This window comes from Canis lupus, chromosome 30 (genome assembly GCF_011100685.1).
Source record: "Canis lupus familiaris isolate Mischka breed German Shepherd chromosome 30, alternate assembly UU_Cfam_GSD_1.0, whole genome shotgun sequence".
Lineage (NCBI taxonomy): Eukaryota > Metazoa > Chordata > Mammalia > Carnivora > Canidae > Canis > Canis lupus.
The window spans coordinates 29,167,168-29,181,661 of record NC_049251.1 but is presented as its reverse complement, the minus strand read 5'-3'; the positions used below and the strand labels follow the sequence as shown (position 1 = coordinate 29,181,661).

The 14,494-nt window shown below is 35.8% G+C and overlaps 1 protein-coding gene and 1 non-coding gene across 37 annotated transcripts in view; one reads left to right on the top strand and one right to left on the bottom strand.

Moving 5' to 3' along the window:
* CSNK1G1 (casein kinase 1 gamma 1) overlaps positions 1-14,494 on the top strand; it is a 170,033-nt gene that overhangs the window by 62,153 nt on the left and 93,386 nt on the right. The window lies entirely within an intron of this gene.
* LOC119866981 lies at positions 12,556-12,659 on the bottom strand. Its single transcript, XR_005381929.1, has one exon. It is a non-coding gene; the product is annotated as a U6 spliceosomal RNA (small nuclear RNA).

Genomic DNA, 14,494 nt, shown 5'->3' with positions numbered 1-14,494 from the left:
AAATTATGCAATTTTATTTCCCAACCAAGGAAATGGATTTTTAAATTTCAAGTATGAATCTATGACTATGATGATGAAAATTACAAAACCAACCAGTTTGAAGATGTGAAATGGGGAAGAAGATACAATAGGTATTTATAAATTTTTTTAATGCTCTTCCCTGGGTGAATTGGGAAGAGAAAATGAAAGATCTTACAAGTATATGAAGTTGGACAGCCCCATGGAGAATGTAAAGAGGTTCCCTTTTAGGCTCTCAAACACTGAGAAAGTGTTTGCCCTTTCTCCATAGCTGTTATGGGTATGGGTTATTATGAAGACCCGTTGTAAGAGACTCTGGCCCCTGGGGAAATAGGAGCGTGTGAGGTAAGATGATTATTGTTTGTCACTTCTGCTACTTCTGATCTGCAAAAAAAAGAAGGAAAAAATGTTGTCTCCGATCCCCGGTAGAGATATTCAGGGAAGCATCACTACACTGGTGAGAGATCATTGGGTGCACAATTGAATTTAAGGATGCTGAGTATGAATTTATTTTTGCTGGTAGAAGGCCAGCAGCCTGGAATTTTAAGACCTGGCTAGTGTAATGGAAGGCTTTTTATATTTAGTGATATTCGAGTTAGCAAATCTAGCAGATGCTACTGAGAATAGGAGAAAAGATGTGTAATTTCACACTGCTTGAGTTCCTAGCAACTACTGAGTTGTTTTAGCAGCTAGTTTTGTGAATATTCATTTATGTAATGGATTGACTTTGCTCTAACATCACAGTAGTAACTTGAATTAAATAGATTATGACATAAACATCCACAGAATTACTACTGAGAGGCAGTTTGATGCATATAAATTCTTGCTTTCTCAGAACATCATAAAAGTGCTTGATTTCTCTAATGGTGAGAAAAAACTTAAGTGAAAACTGGAAATGTCTTAATTACTTAAGTCTGGCTTCATATTATATGATCTTTAAGTTTACGTAGGAATAGAAAAACTTATTGAGTTAAAAGGATAAATTTGTAGCCCATATGTATTTCAGAGTAGTAGAGTGTTGTATTTTATTTCCTCATATGAATTTAGGATAATTTGGTAGTTTTCATTTTGGCTTGCCTTGTGGTCAGTAGAAAGACTTGTCTTTCTTCTGAAGTGGTTTTAGTCTTGTGTGCTTATCAGGTTTTCGTTAGCCCTAGGACCATATTGTCATGACATTAGGAATACTTCTTAGCAACAGAAACCAGAAAGGTACTTCCACAATCATTTGACATCTTCCTAACATAGGGCATGCTATATAGTCCATTCCACTGCTCTTTAGCTGTGATATCAATAAGTAGGAGATTATGTGGACAACAGAAGATGTAAATTAGGAAATTCCAAACTCAAAGCAGGTGCAGATGGGGGGCTTCACCAAGGCTACCACCTATAAGGCGATACTTTCTTCTGCAAATTCATTTCTTTAGCCACATTCTTTTATGGACCCTCAAACAGCCAATTGCATTTCTACTTCAGAACTTTTACACTTCAAGTTCCTTCTACTATAGAATTCTTCCAAAGTTTGCTTAAGTGGTTGCTTCTCATCCTTCAGGCTTTACCCTTTGTTACCTTCTCAGAGAAACCTTCGGTAATTTCTCCCCCACCTCCATTTAAAATGGCACATTTCTCCCCTAGCTGTATTCTATCTCATCAAACATTTATTTTTTTCATCACATTGATCACCACCTGAAATGATTTATTTGTATTTGTTTACCTGTTAATTATCCCTGCTTACTTGAATATAACCCCAATGGAGGGTGGGGATTCTATGTGTTATTTACTGTTGTTATTCTGTGCGATGGATGGATAGATGGCCAGATGAATTAGGAAGAATGAAAAACCCATGGCCTCCTTCAGGCTCCTGGCATCTGAGGGTGGTGGGAGGTAGTGGCCTTAGTACCACTGGATTTAGGTAGAGCTCTGGATTCCAGATAGAGGAACAAAGAAAATAACACAATGATTAGTACATTTTAGTCTCTACAAACCTGTTTCTACCCCATCATCCATTTAACAGATATTTCTTCAGTAATTACTATCTTACTAAACTTTGGGAAAGATAGAATAACCATGATGTAGTTTCTGTCCTTAAGAATCTCAATCTCAAAAAAAAAAAAAAACAAAAAATCTCAATCTCACAGTGTAGTGACAGAAGAAAACAAATTATAATATGAATTGGTAGGTATTAGATTATATAAAAACTGTATTGGCAGAGGTTAATGAAGGTTTCAAGAAGGAAGTATTATTTGAGAGTAGGACAGGACTTCCACTGGTTGGCCCAAGGAAAAAGGGCTCTCCAGCAGTAGTAGCGCAAAACATTATCGGAGTAGCTGCTAGTTACACATGACTGCATTAACAGACGTGAAGTAAAAGAAAAGTAATAGATGAGCCTATTAAGTAGGTTAGGACCAGATTGTGAAGTGTCTGGATGGTATTAAAGCATTTGCACTTCATCCTATAGGCAGTGGAATAGAATCATCAAGGGTTTTACAACAGAGTGACATGATCTGGTTTGTATTCTAGATAGAAAGATAATTCAGATAGTTGTAAGATTAGATCAGATAGGAAAGAAATTGACATTCTTGTGGATTTTGCTCTAATTGTAGAATTTGTCACATTGTATTATCTTCCTCCATCTCTCTGCCTCAAGATTAGCTTGATTGGTAGTACTTTGCTTCATTAATCTTTATATTCTCGGCTCCTTTTACTGGGTATGGCATATAATGTGTACTTTAGAAATGTTAATGGATACTTAAGAAATGTTTGTTTGGCTTTGTACTCTAAATCAGAAATGGGTAGGCCTGCCTTAGCTCTTAGCTCTGAAAATGGCAGTGAGATGAAGAGGAAGGGATGAATTAGAAATTTCAGAAGTAGATTGTAGGCAGGATTTGAACCACCAGGTATTTGAGGGGAAGCTTTCAAAGATGAAATGAGTTTGCCAGCTTAGAGAGACCAAGTGAATGAGGAAACTTTTAATGGAAATAGGAAATATAGGACTAAAGTAGGTGATAGGAGGGCAGGTAGACAGGTGAATATATTGAATTCGAGGGGTGTGTAGCACATAAACAAAAATGTGAGTCTGAGACTAAGAAAAGTTTAGGCTTCGGATAGGAATTAGGAAATCATCATCGTGTAGGTGTTTGTGGACACGCAGTCCCAGAGGACAAGATGATACTTTACGGAGTTTGTATGAGTGGGAGAAAGATGCATTTAAGGGATGCTGGAAGAGGAAAAGCTTGAAGAGGAAAGAGGTTAAAAAGTCAGAAGAGTCTTTTAAATTTTACTTTAGAAGTTTCTTCAGGGGCGCCTGGCTGGCTCAGTCAGCAGAACATGCGATTCTTGATCTTGAGGTTGTGAGTTCGAGCCCCATGTTAGGTTTAGAGATTATTTATTTATTTATTTATTTATTTATTTATTTATTTATTTATTTATTTTTTAGAGATTATTTAAAAATAAAATCTTAAAAAAAAAAAGTTTCTCCAAAGATAACCACTATTTTTATGTGATTAATTTTCTAGAATGTATATCAGGACATATTTGGAAATGTAATCAAATTGTACTATAAACCTACTTTTATCACTTATTATAGCACAGACTTCTCATTTTACTTTAAATATAGGTAATTTTTTTTTTTTTTTTAAGAGATTGAGAGTGTGCACATGCGTGAGATAGGGGAGTAGAGACAGAGAAGGAATCTTAAGCAGGTTCCATACTTAGTGTGAAAGCCCTATATTGGTTCCATTTCTCGACTTGGAGATCATGACTGAGCTGAGATCAAGAGTCAGATGCTTAACTGACTGAGCCATCCAGGCATTCCTAGATCATTCAGTTTTAATGTCTGTAGTTATTCTGTAATTTATTTAGCCAATTTATATATGTATATAAATTGTTTTTTCATATTCTAAATAATACTATATTGAGCATCCTTATAGATGCTTATAATACATCCGTGTAGTACAAACTTGGGTGATTATTTTCTTAGGATAAATCCTGAAAATATACACTCTGAGTCAAAGGATATACATATCTGTGATTTTGTTGCATATTGTAAGTTAGCCCCCTAGAAAGATGATTTCTCTTTACTTTCTGCCTGTGTTTGCATAGGTGGTTCTTTCCCTACCCTTTCAAAAGCCTTGAGCATTATTTAGAATCTTTTGATCTATGCCAGTCTGATACGGGGGAAATGGTGTCTCATTAAATGTGTATAAGTTCACATAAAATGTCTTTATACATTGATTTATATTTCTTCTTTTAAGAGTTGCTTCTTTGTGGTCTTTGCCTGTTTCTCAGTGGGAAGATTATTTCTGTGGAGTCTTCCCTGTGTATATTGCCTCAGTAGATAAGGGATTTTTGAGGATTTGAGAAAGGAAGATTGATGAAGGATGATTGTGAATAAAAGGTAGAAAGACATGATAGAGTGGAAAGAGATGTGCAGATTGCCTTTTTTATTAATTGAGAAACATGGGGGCTATTTTGAGGAGTTTTTTAAAATTTTGAGTATTCTGCTGAATCAGGCCTAGAAAGACCATGTAAACATCAAGATGTGAATGATTTGGGCAGCCCAGGTGGCTCAGTGGTTTAGCACCACCTTCAACCCTGGGCCGGATCCTGAAGACCCAGGATCAAGTCCTACGTCAGGCTCCCTGCATGGAGCCTGCTTCTCCCTTTGCTTGTGTCTCTGCCCCCTCTCTTTCTCTCTGTCTGTCATGAATAAATAAATAAATAAAATCTTAAAAAAAAAAAGATATAAATGATTCTATTCCTCCAGAGTTAAGAAAATATTGTCTACATTTATTATAGTCTAAAAATAATGGCTTGTTTTTCTTCTTAGTTGGAAGAATAAATATATAATATTTCTTTCACATCCTAATAGGTATGTACCTATGTTAATGGGAGATCCCTTAGACTAGACAGTCTTGCATATAATTTTAATAATCTTCATAAATAAAAAAAATAATCTTCATATTATCCTTATGAAATAGGACATTGTTAGAGAATCTTTTTACTTGCAAATAAGGAAATGGAGGCACGAAGAATTCATTTTTTTTGCTTTTTCTCATCTTTTGTATCTGACGAAATATGTAAAAGTACATTAACACAGGAGGATGTTTTTGACGAAGGTAAATTGGCCAAGGGTAGCAGCTTGTCCTTTGACACCCTCCTCCTTGGCTTCTAAAATAAGATACTTATTTCTGTGACTAAAATAAGGTGTACATGACAAAATCTCTGCATATTGTTCTTTCCTTACCTGAATGACCTATCACTAATGAATTTAAACTGGAATTTGTAACTTCAGCTTTTACCAGTCAGTTCTATGTTTGGCAGTTGTGATCATTAACAGTTTACAGATGCGTATTTTCTAAAACCCTTGGTTCCATTTTGTATCCCACTAGGTCTTAAGAGTCCTTATTTCTTAGGATAGGAAAGGAAGAGTTAGGAGTTAGGCTCTCACCTATATACTGAGTTTTCAGTAAGATTTTGTTTAAAAGATACCATTCTGCTGAGTTAAAATTTTTTTTTTAAGATTGTATTTGAGAGAGAGGAAACACACACACAAGAGGGTGAGGAGGGGCAGAGGGAGAGAAAGAAAGAGTCTTAAGCAGACTCTGCACTCAGCATAGAGTCCCACTTGAGGCTCGATTCCATGACCTCAAGATCATGACCTGCGTGGAAACCAAGAGTTGGATGCTCAATCAACTGCACTACACAGATGCCCCTCTGTTGTGTTAAAAAATTTTTGAAAATCATTCATCTGAAAGAATATAAGCTTAAGATAAAATTTAAGAGTATTTATTCTCTGGTTGAAAGTGAAGGCATTAAAAAATCAAGTGTTACTTTTTTATACTTTTTTATTCATAGTTTATTAGTAATCGTAACATTTTGAACATGTAGAACTAAGTTTGTATCAGCCAAAAACCACGCCAACTAATGAAACAAAAACTGATGTATTATGCTTTTACAACATTGTTAAGGTTTTCCTATACATTGGTTAGTTTGTAGGGTCTTTGGGCAGAACAAACAAGTTTAGAAGTCATGTCATTACTCTCTTTTCCCAAGTGACTAAAAGTCAGAGTCCTGGAGTCATGTTGCCTTTCCAAGTTGTTTTTGTTTTACCCTCTTTAAGATGAGATTAATAATAATATCTACTTTACAGATTTGTTTTGAAGCTATAATTCAGATAATGTATATAATCACCTAATACAGTGTTGATACATAGTGAGCACTTATATAATACAGATATTGTTTAAACTTTTGTTTTAATTTTTTTCAACCTTGTTTGAAGAAGTGTTTTTTTTTTTTTTTTTTTTTTTTTAAGATTTTGTTTTTTTATGAGAGACACAGAGAGAAAGGCAGAGGGAGAAGCAGGCTCCACGCAGGGAGCCCAATGTGGGACTCGATCCCAGGACCCCGGGATCAAGCCCTGAGCCAAAGGCAAATGCTCAACCACTGAGACACTCAGGTGCCCCTGAAGAAGATTTTTAAAATTTTACTAAAAAGCAAAAGAATAGGATGGTGATTATCCACAATATACTATTAACCTAGATTTACCAGCGGTTAATCTCTACACCCAATTTGTCCCATATGCTCTATATCTTTGGAGATGTGTGTACATTTGTGTGGGAGTGTGCAAATGTCTGTCTGTGTTTGCACCATTTAAAAGTAAGTTATAGGGGATCCCTGGGTGGCTCAGTGATTTGGCACCTGCCTTTGGCCCAGGGTGCGATCCTGGAGTCCCGGGATCGAGTCCCACGTCGGGCTCCTGGCATGAAGCCTGCTTCTCCCTTTGCCTGTGTCTCTGCCCCTCTCTCTCTCTCCATGTCTATCATAAATAAATAAATAAATAAACAAATAAATAAACAAACAGATAAATCTTTAAAAAAAATTTAAAAAATTAAAAAAAAGTAAGCTGTAGATCTGACAAAATACTTTCCTCCCTCAGTTAGAGATGCACACTTCACAGGTGTGCAACAGTTATATCCTTTCTTTTGCGTCCACAGTATGTGTAGAGGGGTTTAATTTAAAATTATGATTCCAGGGCATCCCAGGTGGCTCAGCGGTTTAGCACCGCCTTCGGCCCAGGGCGCGATCCTGGAGACCCGGGATCGAGTCCCACGTCAGGCTCCCTGCATGGAGCCTGCCTCTCCCTCTGCCTGTGTCTGTGCCTCTCTCTCTGTGTGTCTCTCATGAATAAATAAGTAAAATCTTAAAAAAAATAAATAAAATAAAATTATGATTCCAGAAATAAGTCATTTTAATTTTCTTGAAAAAACTACAAATAAGTATAAAATTCTTGTTCTTAGTAGTATTGTAGTTTAAATTTCTTTTGGAATTATAGCCTTTCTTAATTATTTCTTTTGAGTATGGTTCTAACTCAGAGTTTGTTGAGATTAAACAGCTTTAACAGATCTTGAGGAAGAATTTTTTTTTTTGTCAGCATAATCCATCAAAAAACGGTAGGAGTCAAGCACTTCAACTACATTCGCTGACACACAGTCTGCATCACGTTAATAAGGCAAATTTAGAAGTGCCACAGAGAGGATTCTTGCAGGATTATGCATCTTGGCTAGTTTATCAGGAGAATTTAATGGTGAAGTTTCCAGGAATTCTAAAACCAATCTGGAATTGTGTGGGCAGGACTGTGAAGCAAAGATGACTTTGATTTGATTATGAAGAGAGTTCAGAATCAATATTTACGTAATGTCGTCATGCATCTTAAGGAGAAAACTATCTGAACTTTTCCAAAAAGGTAAAGCTTTTATCAAAGGAAGTGGAACTTACTGGCAGCCAAAGTGGACTCTCTGAGCAGATCATGCTAGATTAATCCAGTTTTTTCCTGAGTTCGGTTACTAGTGCAAGAGGATGCAATAGATCTATATTTTTTATAATCTAATTTTTAATTTGAATTTATTTTTAAAGTAATCTCTATACCTAATTTGGGGCTCAAACTCAAAACCCTGAGATCAAGAGTTGCATATTCTACTAACTGAGCCAGCCAGGTGCCCCTATTATTAAAGTCTAATTTTGATGAAAACAACCATATGGCATAGGTTGTAAAGTTCTAATCTCTACAAGAAAGCATTTCAACTCTTTTAACAATGTCCTCTAGATACCTCCTTTTTTCTAAGTGTTATTAAATATTGTTTTTTATTTTTCTTGTATACACCATCCCAAGCACTACCCACATTCTCCCAATATACTTATTATACTTAAACTATTTTTCTACATTTATAGTCTTATGACTGTGAAAATATTGTTCACAGCTGAGCTTTGAGAGCACTGTTATTATATTTTCTTTCATGTACAACCCCATCTCCGTTCCCTCAGAATTAAGAATACTGGGAATCCCTGGGTGGCTTAGTGGTTTAGCACCTGCCTTCGGCCCAGGGCTTGATCCTGGAGTCCTGGGATCAAGTTCCACATTGGGCTCCCTGCATGGAACCTGCTTCTCCCTCTGCCTGTGTCTCTGCCTTTCTCTCTCCCTGTCTCTCTCATGAATAAATAAATAAAATCTTAAAAAAAAAAAAAAGGAAAGTCAAGAATTAATGCAAGATATGTGGATAACTAAGAAAATTCTGTACAAATCAAGTATCAGTACTTCTTAATTCTTTTTTTTAAGATTTTATTTATTTATTCATGAGAGACACACAAAGAGAGAGAGAGGCAGAGACACAGGCAGAGGGAGAAGTAGGCTCCATGCAGGGAGCCCAATGTGGGACTCGATCCCGGGACTCCAGGATCACGCCCTGGGCCAAAGGCAAGTGCTAAACCGCTGAGCCACCCAGGGATCCTCATCTTCTCAAGTTTCCAACAGAATTGTAAGCTTTCTATCAATCTTATTAGGCAGTCTTAGCATTTAGATTTTTCCTCTGTGGTATAGGTCTGCCTTCTCAGGTCTTGTCTGTTCACTACTTCTGAATGTTGACATCTTGAGTCTGCTCTTTTCTCATTTCCTTTATTTGTCTTTTTGTTTTGTTTTGTTTTTGGTCATTTCAGTGGGGTTTTGGAGAGAAATAAAGATAAATGCATCTTTTTTATCTGCCGTGTTAAGCCAGATACCTCAATGCATTATACCTTTTTATGCAGCGAAGCATTTATTTGACAGACTTTTGAGATATTCTAGAAACATATAGGAATATGAGCTAGCTGATGAGATAGTAAGGTAGATTAGTAGTTGTTTTAACTATCAACAAAGCATTAGTTAGCGGATTACTGCCATCACTAATGGTATATAAAGTCCAGAACAACAAAAGTAATAGTTAAGTTTTAGGCCTGTAAGGAACCTTGGCATTGGAAAGAGATTAGAGACTAAATGACTTGGTTAAGCTAAAATAAACTAGTTTGCCACAGAGTTGAAATCAGAGTCCAGATCTGGGACATCCCAAATAGATTATTTTTGTTCTTGTAAACTTACCACTTGTCATTTAAGTGTGTGGTTGAAAATACCACATGATGATAAAAAAATTAAAAGGGCACTAGATCCAAAAAAAAAAAAAATCCAGAAAAAAAAAAAAGGGCACTAGAATATCTCATTCCAAAAATGATAGTCGTTGGCATTTAGTACAATTGCCTATTATTAGGAAAAGAAATATAAAGTATAAAATGATAGCCAATAATCCTTTCTTTAAGTAACATTATTTAATTTTTATAGTGGACCATCCCCAACTTTAATCTACAGGAATTATCTGGGAGGTAAGGAGGGAAGGAAAGCATTGGCTAATTATTATTTTTTATTTATTTTCAATTTTGCAAAGCATGTATTTTCGAATTTAGAATAAAATCAAAGTGGAGGAGGATATTATGAACACTGTACCTTATTCTGCCCTGAGATTTTTATTTTAATAAGGTATAGTGGGGGATGTGAGGCTAGAGATGTCAGCAGTCCTTTCTTGATGAGGTGTGGGCCATGATGTAGATCATGGACTTTATCCTATTGATGGTAAAAAAAACTGGGAAGGCATTACATGTCATCTTTTCCCCCACTGGAGAGCACAAATTAATAAGAACTTCTGATCTCATTCCCCCTTCCCACAAAAAATTGTAATTTTTCTTAAAAACTTGGAAGGTATTTAGTTTTTTATATATATATTTTTAAGATTTTATTTATTTGAGAGAGCGTGCATGGAGGGGAGGGAGAGGGACAAGCAGACTCTGCTGAGCATGGAGCCCAACACAGGTGTGACCCCATGACCCCAGGATCATGAGTTGAGCCAAAATCAAGAGTTGGATGCTTAACCAACTGAGTGAGCCATCCCGGCCCCCCTGATTTTTTTTTTTTTTTTGTATTGTAAAAACAACACAGAACAAGCTTTATCTAGTGGTACTGGTATGTAAGGAATAATACTGGGGAGTTTCTCCAGTTTGGATGGTTTTGCTTCAACAATAAATGCTTTGTGATTTTAAGTAATTTTGTGTTTCTATGATTAAAGGGCTCTTCTAGGTAGTTTAGGCTAATGTTTGTGCCATGAAACTAAAAGTTAACATGGCTTTTTGAGGTTGTATTGCTACTTTTTGATTTATCTTTATTTTGTAAACTATTTCAGAGATTTCATTAAACTAAATAATAATTAGATGGTTTGGATTTGATCATCCAGAAAGTGCAACTCATGAAGCTAGCTTTGTATTGTTTTTGTTAGTTTGTTGTGGTAGAATTGTAGCATCACAGAAAATTAAAGCACGTCTTTGTTTTGTCATGTGTATATATAATGTACATAATTTTTTTAACTCACAAATACATATATATGCACGTACATTAAACAAAGTTGGATATGCTTTGGGATTCTGCTTTTTTATTTACTAAATTGCTAATATGATTTTCGTGATTACAAGTTTAATGGCTATATTCTTTTTCATCAAGTGGATTACCACAATTGTTACCATATAATTGGGCTTCTCATTACTTGTAGATTTTTATTATTATTATAAGTAAATAATACAATAAACATTTTCATAAAGATAATTATCAGAACTATAACATCATCCTCATAGCTTATTGGAGAAAATTAATTTTGTTTTATATATTTTGGGCAGGAAATTTATGTATCAGTGATACAAGTATAATTTTCTACAAATACTCTAATATATCTATATTTTCAGAATATTTGATTATTTTTTCACAAAAATTTATATAGAGTATAAGTTAACATTAAGGTAAATTAGAATTGTAAACTACATTTGCTGAAATTTTTAGCCATGCTACAGTAAAACTGCATATGGTATCATTTTTTGTAACAAGTTCTGGCTCTGTGGAACACCAAAGCTGATGACTAGCAAATAAACCAAAACAACAGTAAAAAATTTTAAATGTCTTAGCAGCCAAAATAGACATCTTAGGACCTATGTACCCAAAAGTTTCTGTGTTTTATTTATTTTTTTTATTTTTTTAAACATTTTATTTATTTATTCATGAGAGAGAGAGAGAGAGAGAGAGAGAGACGCAGAGGGAGAAGCAGGCTCCATGCAGGGAGCCTAACGTGGGACTCCATCCTGGGTTTCCAGGATCACGCCCTGGGCCGAAGGCGGCACTAAACCGCTGGGCCACCTGGGTTGCCCAAGTTTCTGTATTTTAGAACTAAAGTCTTTTCCTTAAAGCCTCTGTCTTCATATTTTATATGGATTTATAACACACTTACACTTTTCTTAGTCTCCCATATAAGAAACATGGGAGAGGGTGTTGATAAATCAAGAAGTAATCGCTAGCGGACAGATAGCAAGGGAGGGGACAGAGTATGCAAAGCAGAGCCGTCTAGGCAGAATAGCCTTATATACTCCATTAACCTTTAAGGGTGTCACTCGAGTGATGTGATATAATTATTATTCATCTTGACTAGAGTCATTTTTTAAAACTTTGGATATTCTTAAAGTTTTTTAGGGGTGTGTGAGTGGCTCAGTTGGTTAAGTGTCTGACTCTTGATTTTGGCTCAGGTCATAATCTCATGGATTGTGAGATCAAGCCCTGTGTTGGGGTCTGTGCTCATTGAGGGGGTCTCTCTCTCCTTCCCTCTACCCCTTTCTCCACTTGTATGCTCTCTTTCTCTTTCTCTCTAAGATAAGTCAACCATAAAAACAATTTTATTTGATGTATAATTGGCATATAAATTAGTTTCAGGTGCACAACATAATTTGATATTTTTGTATATACTATAGAATGGTCATTTTTTTTTTAATTATTTTATTTTATTTTATTTGTGATTGTCAGAGAGAGAGAGAGAGAGAATGAGGCAGAGACACAGGCAGAGGGAGAAGCAGGCTCCATGCACCGGGAGCCCGACGTGGGATTCGATCCCGGGTCTCCAGGATCGCGCCCTGGGCCAAAGGCAGGCACCAAACCGCTGCGCCACCCAGGGATCCCTAGAATGGTCATTATAGTCCAGTTAGCATCTGTCATCATACATAGTTACCAATTGTTTTTCTTATGATGAGAGCTTGTGAGATTTACTTTCTGAACAACTTATAAATATGTAGTATAGCATTATTTATTGTAGTTACCATTCTACACATTACATCCCCATTGCTTGGTTATTTATAATTGGAAATTTGTAAAAAAAAAATATGGAACACTTCACAGATTTGCATGTCATCCTTGCACAGGGATCATTCTAATCTATGTATCATTTCAGTTCTGGTGTATGTGCTTCCAAAATGAGTGCTAGATACTTTTTATGAAGATTGAAACTTCAGAAACATTTTCATTGTAAGAGATTTTACCTTTTAGCTTTTATTGAAGGAGTGTCACTTATCTGGAAAATTCATTTATATAAAAGGTTTCCTAGTTAGAGTTTAAAAGATACTAATACTTTAAAGTATTTTATTGATTGATTGATTGATTGATTGGATGGGGGAGAGAGTGTAATCAGGGGATAGGTCAGAGGGAGAGGCAGAGAATCTCAAGCAGACTATGTGTTGAATGAGCCTGATGTGGGGCTGGATCTCATGACCTTGAGATCATGACCTGAACTGAAATCAAGAGTCAGACACTTAAGCGCCACCCAGGCACCCCACCCCCTAATACTTTTCTAATTATAAGACATAATATGCTTCTAGTAATGGGTCATGAGAGAAGAGGTCCAAATTTTATTAAACGAAAGTATTTATGTTTAATCTGAAAATGAAGTTAAGAAAACAGTTCTATTTACAATACTATCAGAAGAGAATAAATTTAACAAAATGAGTATAGAATTTATACTCTGAAAACTATAAAATGTTGAAAGAAGACCTAAATACATGTAAAGACATTGATATTCAAGATCAAACTTAATATTGTTAAAATGGTAATATTCCCCAGATTGATCTCTAGTTCAACACAGTCCCTGGCCTAAATGCAGTTGAGCATCTGCCTTTGGCTCAGGGCGTGATCCTGGATTCCCAGGATCTAGTCCCACATCGGGCTCCCTGTGTGGAGCCTGCTTCTCCCTCTGTATCTCTGCCTCTCTCTGTGTGTCTCATGAATAAATAAAATCTTAAAAAAAAAAAAAAAAAAAAGGAATTCAAACTGCCGCCTTTGTAGAAATTGACAGGCTGATCCTGAAGTTTATATGGAGTTGCAAGGTATGCACAAGAGCCAAAACGGTACTGATAAACAAGAACAGGGCACCTGCTTGGCCCAGTCGTTTAAGCATCTGCCTTTGGCTCAGGTGACAATCCCAGGTCAACTACTGCATTGGGCTCCCTGCTGGGTGGAGAGTGCTTCTCCCTCTATCCCTCCCTGCTGCTTGTGCTGTCTCTCTTCTTTCTCATGCTCTCTCTCATGCTTTCTCTCAAATAAATAAATAAAAATTTTTAGAAACCCACAAATTTCCATGACTTACACTTTTTGATTTCAAAACTTACTACAAAGCAGCAGTGATCTAATGCTAGTGGTAGTTACATTAGAATAGATTTAGAATGGATATAATAGATTAATGGAACAGAATTGAGAATCAGATATGAACTGGTCCATTGCTTTTTGATCAGTATGCCAAGACCATTCAAAGGGGAAAGTATAATTTTTTCAACAAATAGTGTGCTGAGACAACTGGATACTCAGATACAAAGGATTGAATTTGAGCCTGTACCTCATACCATACACAAATATTAATACACAATGGATCAAAGAACTAAATCCAGACTATAAAACTCATAGATGATAAAGCTAAATCTTCATGCCTTCAGATTTGACATTAGATTCCTAGATACGACAACGACAACAAAAATACTAATAACAGACTGTTTTTACCTAACGACCAAGTTCAAATTATTGACAATCCATGGTTTTAGTTTTTCTAGAGTCAATTGCTTTACCTTGAACTCTGTTCATAGTTGTCTTCTTTCACTCAATTCTTTTGCTTTTCAAAGGACCAACTGGACTTTTCTTCCTGAATGAAATTTCTGACTAGTGCCATAACCTTCTCCTTGTCCCTGTGTCTTCATTTGGTCTTTTAATTTTCCACATTTGTATTGCAGAAGTCTTCAAATAGCAAGTAATCTACCTGTTTTGAAAGACTAC